Here is a 7,529-nt window from a genome sequence, read left to right on the forward strand (position 1 = left end):
TCCTATAGTCCCATATGTGAATGGTGCAGTTGTCAGCATGTCTGACTTCTACCGCAGATAGTTACCGAAGCACTGGTTGCAAATGCCTATCACCGCTCCATTCATACAGTGAATGTATGACATCTATGCCGGTGGCTACTCCTCTCTATTCCCGCTTTGATCGTCAGCCGGCACAAGGCGACTGTTTGGTACAGGGTGACTATTTGGTAGCCTTGTTTCAGTCTTAGTTTTGTTGCTTCAGAAGCTTTGGGGATAAATCCTAGTTAGTTTCTCTTTCTTCCCGCTGTCAGTCCTTTATGGGACTGCTCACTATTTAAACCTCTGAGAATCCGTCCCCCATTATGTCATAACCAACTCCTATGTGAATCTCAGCTTCTGTGTCTTAGTGATACCCCTGATTCTGACTTTGGCTTGGTTACTGATTACTCTTCTGCCTGATGATTTTGTACCTCCTGGCTCTGACCCGGCAATCTGACTATTCTTCTTGCCAGTTTGCACCACTGAACAACAGCCGACTCTGTGGCGGCAGCCCAGGGTCCCCTGTGTAATTCAGTATCTTTGTACATAAGTAAATGATGAAGCTAAGAGCCTTCTGATAGAAATCACGCCCCTTCTTCATGCTGAAAAGTAAAATGTCACTGAAGTCATATTAAAAGTCATAGAATTGTCAAGAAATTGTATGTTCTTAATTCAATATTACATTCATATGCTTAATATCATTAACGTGATTTAGCTATCTAGTTACGTCAGCTTGTGGAATGTGGCCTAACATGATATTCTGTTCGTGACCTGTATGTTTTCCTTCCCCTCTACAGATTCCTGGCTTTTCACCAAACTTCACAGATTACTGTCAGTAATTACTGCCCGGGCCCTCCTTACTGCTCAGGTAAGAGGGGATGAGAAATCCAAACTCCTATCTTAAAGTGTAATTGCATATTCTAGTGACTTTTAAGAATAAAATGTAATTTATGCGCATGAAGAATAACACTATTTATGGCCAATATATATTTTGAATCCCCAATAACTTGGCAGATTTTACCCCTGGAGACACTAATCTACCGGCAGAATCTTTTTGTGTGGTGTGCTCTCTCTTTTTTCCCTCTGTCTTCTCCTCTTTTTCTCCCTAGACTTCTAGACGTATTAGATTTGTCTTGATACCTCAGTGAAGACAGATCTGTAGACAGATTTGAGCAGATTTTTTTAGGGTACGTTCACACATGCAGTATTTGGTCAGTATTTTACATCAATATTTGTAAGCCAAAACCAAGAGTGGAACAATCAGAATAAAAGTATAATAGAAACACGTCACCATGATGTGAAATATTGACCAAATGCTGAAGTGTGAATGTGACTGACCTCAGAGTGAATGATCAGCTCATGGAGACAACAAGTGACTGATAAATCAAGAAGGAGGCACGATATATATTATAAAGTTTCTTATCTTCATTTGTACTGTGGATTTCTGAAAATAAATGATTTCACTGTAGGTGTCACATAAAGAGGCAGGCATTGCCTTGATGGTATAGCCACAGTGACACCACCAGTATATGGATTCTATCAAGTTTATAACACTATAAACACAGAGCCAAATAGTCTATCATTAAAAATGAATGCTTCTTTATTAAATCGTAACAAAAATGTAGGCAATCACATATACATACAACAGACAAAATAGTTAATAAAAAGTCTCAGGTATAAAGGTTGAGGGGTCAACACATACATACATATGTAGGGCAGGGGGAGTAAGCCATAAGAAGGTACTTTATGGAAAAAATGGCTATTAGTAATTGTAGTGCTTCCTGATACAAATCATTGGTGGAGTACTAAAGGGAGACACCTGACCCGAACCCCCAACGCGCGTTTTGTGTGGGTTTCCTCAGTGGGCTGTTTGTGGCAACTTTTTGCAAGAAAAACATTTTGCATATTCAGTGGTCCATGCACATCGATCCGAACACGGACCGCTATTGTCCCAACTGGCGATGGTTCTCCAAACTAAAGCATGACAGCCTCAAAAGAAATCTCTGAAACTGTCATATTCCAGTCATGAGAGCCGCGGCCTGTCCGTATATTGCAGTTGGACCGAAATCCAAGGACGTCTGAATGAGTCCTTACTGATAAATGATTTTCAGCGCCTGATTCTGGTGGACATAAACTATGAAGTTCACCAGCGTGAAGGAAAAACAGGTGTCGTCACAACACTATAAGCATGTAACAATTGTAAAGCTACCTTCACCCAACCATATATCCAGATCAAGTGCTGGCTGTGGAAAAAGCTGGCATCACATGCATAGCAGCAGGACCACTGTTATTCAGTAGGGCTGCTCAGACCGAATGAGTGTATGGACCAAATGTTTCTGTGAAAAAAATAGCAGCATGTACTGGTTTCTTCTGGATCTCAGATGACACTTGTCTCCTCAAATCTATGGGGCATCTGATTTTTATGGATACATCACCATTATTAACGTAGGAAAGGGTTTTTTTTGCCTGTAAATTTTATTCACAGCTGAAGCATAAAAACCTTTTCGGTTTCAATTTGCTAAACCAGATAGAAAACTAATGCAAAGATATACTGCTCCTAAAATGAACACAATGGTTCCGCTCATGAAAAGTTCATCTCATCTCTCCATATTGTTTCCATCCTCTTCCTCACTTATAGCAGGCATTTAAATATTTTTTTGGTTTTCACAATAGCCATCTATTTATACATGAGTGTCACAGATGCCATATTGGTCTTAACATTTTCTGATTACATCTCCACCAGACGTGTTGATTTATCTCACATCTAATTGTCATTGTGATGTGTGTGACAGAGCAACTAAAACCACAGGAGCCTCTAGCAAAAACATTTGGTATTCGGGGAAAAATAATTGTGCTGGAGATGAATTTGATGAATGAAACACCACCTTCTGGTACATCTTGTAGGGTGTTAGGGTGTTATCACAACTCTCAAAAGATGATGATGACTGTGGAGATTTATTGTTTTCATTGTCAATGCATTTAGCACATCCTCAACAAAATATATAAAATGTACAAATGAAATGCAGGAAAATCTTTGACGGGAAAGAATGCAGATTAAATATGAGGTTTACATAACGCAGATAACCCTGATTCCGGTCCTTAAAAAAATACACAACTTTTCCCTGTTAAATATTTTATTCTATAAAAAAAAGAAATATTGAAAAAAAAACTACATTTTTTACGCTATTGCTGTTAAAAAAAAAATTAGCACAGTGGGGCCGAGTCATCAAGACTGATGTAGCACACGCTTGCACTATGCCAAACTTGCTAGAGGACCCGGTGCCGAATTCATAAAGAATCTCACAACTCTTAATGAATTGATCCCATATCCGGTGGTGAGTACGCCTGTGTGCAACGCGCCAGAAGTTCTACTCCAGTTAGGAACTGGAGTAGCATTTCTGACGTATGCAACGCAGTCACTTTTGATGAATTTGACAGGTGGACATGGCAATGCTGCTGTCCCGTCCTGAATCTTCCCCAGCTCAGGACATTTCAGAGAAACTGATTCAAAATGGTGTGACAATGCCAAAAGTTGCAAGACTTTTGCGCAACTGCAACGTAGTGCCAAAATTTTGAAACTATTCAAAGCTTTTATGGCAGTTTTCTGCCATAAAGGCTTTGATGAATCGGCCTCATAATGTTTTTATTGCATGGTGAACGTCATGAAAAATAAAGGTCTTATAGTTTTTTGTTCAGTTTTTCAATGTATAATATGTTACACAAGACTGTAATATGTAACCCAAGTGCTTTTTGCATTTATTTTACTCACTTATAAAGCACATTTATTGTCCTCAATGAGACTTGAGCCCAGTACCCAAGCGCTATAAGGCTACAGTACTAACCACTGAGGCAACCAAGGTGCCCTAGTTAAATCATCCTAGATAAAGGGTTTGTCTGGCCTTAGGCTACAAGTCTGCATCACACTGTGGGCACGGTGCCAGAATCGGGCGGCCACGTGACCACAAGTATGCGATTTGCATACTCCCAGCCACATAATAATAATAATAATCTTTATTTTTATATATACATTCTGACTAGACTATGTCCGGCCTCACTCAGTACACTTGCATTGAGCAAGTCTGCGCCCCCATCTAGTCAGCACTTGATCGCATGTATGCAAATCACATCCTTACAGTTATACGCCAGCTGCACCTGGCACTGGCGCCGGAGAATCCTCACAGCAGCCAGTGTGAGCAATGTCAGGATTCACAAGTCTGCAGTCATATAGAGTTTCTGCAGACTTGTAGCCTAAGTACCCCTTTGAAAAATTTGCATTAGAGATTAGCGAACGTGCTCGGTGATACTCTGATACCACTCGAGTTTCTGGGTACTTGGATGTGCCCGACATTTGGCGAGCATTAGCTGGAGCTCAAATTTGAAATTCAGCTCACTAATGCCATTGCACAGTTCAGCGACAGTTCTTATTGGAGGAAGAGAGTGTTTGTCCAGGCCTGTGTGTTGATAGATGATGAATCAGAGTCCTCTTGGTGCTGATGCTGAACCATCATGCTATCAGTCCTCCAAAGGACTTTTTGTGCTTTATTGTTTGTGTCAGATACATTATGTATTTAGCCTTGGGAGGGACAGTTGCAGGAGCAGGGAGAATACAACCTCTAGAAAGGGTTTAGCGCTTTGCAGTCCATTGCAAAATATTGCATATAGCTATGGCATTTGATCACATTCCTTGTTTTTTGGGTGAAAAAAATTGACTATATTGTCATCCATATGGTATTATGTGCTCTATGGTACATTTCTGTGCTATATAACAAGCATTGACAAAAAAAAGCATTTAATTTTTTTTTCTGGATTTAATTACTCATTCATAGAATATTACGTACTTTGCGGTACAATTTGGTGTTATATAGCACTCCCAAAAAGTGTTAAATTATTTTATGGATTAATTTACTCACCCATAGAGTATTACATGGTTTTTGTTACATTGCGGTGTTATATAATACTCCACAAAAGTGTTGACAATTTTTCTGGATTCAATTAATCATCCTTAGAGTATTACGTACTTTGTTTTACGTTTCAAAATGTATATAACACTCCAAAATGTAAAAAAAAAATTCTGGATTGAAATAGTAATCCATACAGTGTAACACGCATTGTAGGCGACAAAAATGGCAGAATCCCATGAGACTTTTGAGGCATATCGGAGTCAGACCAAGCAGGCGTGACAGCAGAGGTGGCAGGAGCCTGTGGTCTGGAACCAGACTCTTTCCCGGAACCACTAAGGCTTGAACCCAGGCCATAGTCGTCACCGCTGGGGTTCTTGCGGACTGCAGACGGGTGACCAGGATCCAGAAACTCTTGAGCAGACTGCGGTGCCTAGGCTGGTTGGAAGAGACGAGGCAAGCCAGGACCAGGGCTGGAGACATGCTAACGGGCCTGCTAGCCGCAAGGTAACAAGAGTTCGCATCCTGGGGGGGAGATTGTTACGTATGACTGGCAGCGAAGATGGGGGTCCATAGAAGAGTTTGGGGTCAGACATGACATCTCGTTCAACCCACGAGCAGTAGAGATAGAACACTTCTCTCAAAGGCTGCAAGAGCTGACAGCTGGAACCAGGGTCACATTTCTCAAAATGGATAGGCAGCATTGCTGGTATGTGGTGGGTGTGATCCGAGAAATAAGGGAGAAGGATGAACTCTTCTTGTAAAATGAACAGGCCTGGGAGAGGCTCCTCCAGGTAGCTCGAGACAAGGCTACCACCCCGAGAGATTAGACGGTCATTGGGGTTCCTTACCTCCTATGCTGGTGATGGTGCAGGTGACACAGGGGGGTGTTGCCCATTTCTAGATGTCGAGGGCTTTGGCACTACCCTAAGCCAGGTCACTTACAGCCCAGGCTCCTGAGAAAGAAGAAGAAGTGGGCACCTGAAGAGGATTACTGTATTACCCTCCTTATAATTTTTTCCTGTCTTTTCACTTTGTGCAAGAATATTTACATTCATCTTGGACAACAAAAAAAGAGTACTGTTTTTTCATCCTGCTAGATCCACGCTATGCTTGCCCAGCCAAGGTAGAGAGGCGAAGGAGACACATCAAGTTCAGCAGAATCAGGTGTACCCTGTCAAAGGCCTGGACCAATTTCATGACACCCTCCCAGTGTCCAGGCCCTGATGACTGGGTATTTTTGACAAGTTTTTAAAGATGGTTAAGCAATATCTGGCCTACAAAACCAATGTACTCCCTAATTCCTTTGCGACCTTTAGCTATTGCGTCTCAAAGCACCTGGCTTGAGCCATTTCTCTATGCCTTGGAGGTGTTGTGCTGCCCTGCCGCTAGCTCTTTGTATGAGCTCATTTTTAGTGCTGCCAGGGAGAGTTAAAACAGATAGGCGCTTTCGCCTGTCAACGGAAAGTGCTTGGTATCGGGTCCGGCCATCATTAAAGGTGTGGTCACGGTGGCAGCGACCCGGTCTGTGGCCCTGGGCATCCAAATTAAAGGGAATGTTTTTAAAGGGGTTATTAGAAATAAGAATGTTCATGATGCTACCTGTGGTATTCGGTCAGAGGTGACCAATGCTGCTTAAAGGGGTCCTCTGGGGAGTGATGGCACTGTAGCAAGGATGGTATGTCTTCCCACAGGTGAAACTGGGTACCCAGGGCTCCCGATGTAGTAGGAAAAGATGGTGTGGTGCCAGAAATAATCAGATGACAACACTGTCTGCTTCTCCTCTGCGGCCTGGAGCTGCAGCACCACGTGGCTGCACGGCCCCAGCTTTCCTGCTCACTCTCCTCTCTCTTCTACTGTCTGACACAAACTCACTCCTCCTCCAAGCCAGAATATATATATATATATATATATATATATATATATATCTGGGTAAGCTCCCGTGAAACCGGGTTCAGAGCTCCCCCTTCTGGCCTGGAATCAGAACATGTTGCGTGTATGTACCACCTGTTAAAGCGATCCTCATCACTTCCAGGCATGGCATCACCCTCCCCAAAAGGAAGGCAACACCACTGTAACAACCGGCTTCCTGGGGTGTTCCTCTTGAATTAGTCCCAACTTTTCCACACCACCAGATGACAGCAGCTCATAAAGTGTTTTTAATCTTCAATATTTGAATGAGGCCCGCCAGTTGCTGCCTTCAAGGGTCTATGGATGCCCATACTTATAATTTTTTCCTGGCTTTGCACTTTGTACAAAGCTTTTATGAGTGTAGTACACCAACTATGTTTTCAAAATATTTTAATGAGGACCTCAAGTTGTTGCCTTCAAGGGTCTCTGGATCGCTAAAATAAAAAATACACATATTTGGTATTGCCAAGTTGAAAATCGCCCAATCTATCTAGATATAAAAATAATTAATCTGATCAGTAAACGGCATAACGAAAAAAAAAATCAAAACGCCAGAATTACATTTTTTTGTCCCTGCAACATAACAATAAAATACAGTAATGGGCAATCAAAGCATCGTATCTATCCCAAAATGGTGTCGATAAAAACATCATCTCAGCGTGCAAAAAATAAGCCCTCACCAAGATCCAGATCCTGAAAAAT

This window comes from Ranitomeya imitator, chromosome 4 (assembly GCF_032444005.1).
Source record: "Ranitomeya imitator isolate aRanImi1 chromosome 4, aRanImi1.pri, whole genome shotgun sequence".
Lineage (NCBI taxonomy): Eukaryota > Metazoa > Chordata > Amphibia > Anura > Dendrobatidae > Ranitomeya > Ranitomeya imitator.